This window comes from Carcharhinus amblyrhynchos, chromosome 9, assembly GCF_965287045.1.
Source record: "Carcharhinus amblyrhynchos chromosome 9, sCarAmb.v2.hapA, whole genome shotgun sequence".
Lineage (NCBI taxonomy): Eukaryota > Metazoa > Chordata > Chondrichthyes > Carcharhiniformes > Carcharhinidae > Carcharhinus > Carcharhinus amblyrhynchos.
The window spans coordinates 94,424,184-94,426,311 of NC_137332.1; the positions used below are offsets into that span (position 1 = coordinate 94,424,184).

Genomic DNA, 2,128 nt, shown 5'->3' on the forward strand with positions numbered 1-2,128 from the left:
GGAGAGTGTGCAGCCTCGACACAGGCTGGATGATAAAGTAGAACCCAACCTTTTCAAAGACTTCATCTGTGTGGATAAGCTTTACTCAGTTAGAACAGAGGAAGTAGGTAAAGAAGTTAAGATAGTGAGAAATATTGGAGCCAGTATGTCTCTAATAGTAATGAAAATATTTGCATTCCTTCTGAAATATTGCCTGAGAGAAGGCTAATGTATGGGAGAAATGGAGGGAAGAATAGTGTTCCCATATATAAAATAAGACTGGAAAGAACAATCCAGTCAGGGGATGTAATAGTGGGAGTGATGGAAAACCTGGCTGTTTCAGGAATACAGTTTATTCTGGGAAATGATATAGCTGGATTACAAATGGGAGTGATGCCCATGGTAGTAAAAAAGCCAAAAGGAAATCTAGGAACTGAGGAAGAAAAAGGAAAATACCCTGGAAATGTGTCGGACTGTTTGGTGACAAGATCCAACAGCCATGAGTTAAAACAGGAAGGTAAAACACAAAGGGAAGATGAAGGAGGTGAGGTTCAGTTAGCTGACACTATGTTTGATGAAATGGTAAAAGAAAAACCTGAGCAGGTAAAGGATCAGACAGTGGTGTTTAATTCTGAAAGATTTTCACGGTATATCGTGTGAACATGCTCAAACAATATTAAGACAGGAAAAGGGAACCAGAGAAACTGGTATTAGTTATGTCCATTCAGAGTGAGGAATCAAATCCCAAGGATATGGATTTTGATGAGCCTCAAACCAAATTGAACAATGCAGAAGTCCTTAAATTGGAATCAGGTAGAATAATATCTGTCCCAAGAACAGAGAACTGAATGGAAAGAACTATTAAAGGAAGATGAGGACCTATGGAGGAATGAAGTGGGGAGGGCAGATGCTGTAGTACATGAGGTTGACGTAGGGAATGCTGTTCTCATAAAACAACACCCTTATAGGCTTAATCCTCTCAAAGCAGAGCAGGTACAAAAGGAAGTAGAAGCGATGCTACAAGACGACATAATAGAGCCAAATCAAAATAAATGGAGTTCGCCAAATGTGGTGGCCCCCAAACCTGATGGTACTCAACAATTTTGTGTGGATTGTCAAATGATCAGTGCAGTGACAAAACTGGATTCCTAGCCAATCCCAAGGTTGGAGGATTGTGTGGAGAAAGTTAGCCAAACCACCTACCTCTTAAAGATGAACTTATTTCTGGGTAACTGGCAAATACCTTTCCATTGAAAAATGGCCATGAGTAGGTTCAGACTTCAGAAGAGACTGACCTCCAGCATTTTGTGCTGTGACAAGAAGAAGGTATGGCTGGATCTTAATGAAACGAATGAGACTGTCAATGCCCGTTCCTGTCAACAGATCAAAAAATTAATGAAAGATGGTGTAATTATCTGCAAGCCTGTGACTGTACACTTGCGTGCTCAATGCAAGAAGATCACCTTCACATGCAGGAAGGGCCAGCACATGAGTATCAGTAAGTATCAGTAAGCAAAAGGGTACAGTTAATGCTCGCATGCAGGAGAAACTAGCATGGATAAGGAGAATGAGAATTGTAAGGTGTCTGCTTCGCAGACACAGGGAGTCTAAGAAAATCAATCGCCATGGCCTGCATCTGAAGGTGACGGGTAATATCTTCAAGAATAAGCATATCTTGATGGAACACATTCACAAACTAAAGGCAACTAAGGCTCGCAAGAAGCTACTGGCTGACCAGGCTGGAGGTCACAGGAGCAAGGAAACTCGTAAACACCATGCTGAGTATTGCAGGCCAAGATGGAAGTGCCTTTGCCAAAGGTTTGTGCCCATGGAGAAGCCGAAATTCTGAAAATTATCTGCACAGGTAAATGGAAGAAAAAATATGGATGAGGATGGTTACTAAAATTTGCTGTGTTGGAGATGGATTCACTCTGAAACCTCCTAAAAATAAAAGAGTTATCATTCTGACGGGTTGACATTTTAAGAAGGCCCATGTAACCCATCCAAAACAAGTGAGTCTGATCACTCCAGGGCACATCCATGTGACTAATCCTCACGAGGATGACAGGATCATCGCACTGAAGCGAGAGTTCATCCTCCCGAAAAATTTGGGGTAAAAGGACGACCAAGAGATTAAAATGGAACACAC

At 41.6% G+C, this 2,128-nt stretch overlaps 1 pseudogene; it reads left to right on the plus strand.

Moving 5' to 3' along the window:
• The first annotated feature begins 1,242 nt into the window (after positions 1 to 1,242).
• LOC145348624 (large ribosomal subunit protein eL19 pseudogene) lies at positions 1,243 to 1,828 on the plus strand (annotated as a pseudogene).
• The last annotated feature ends 300 nt before the right edge of the window (positions 1,829 to 2,128 follow it).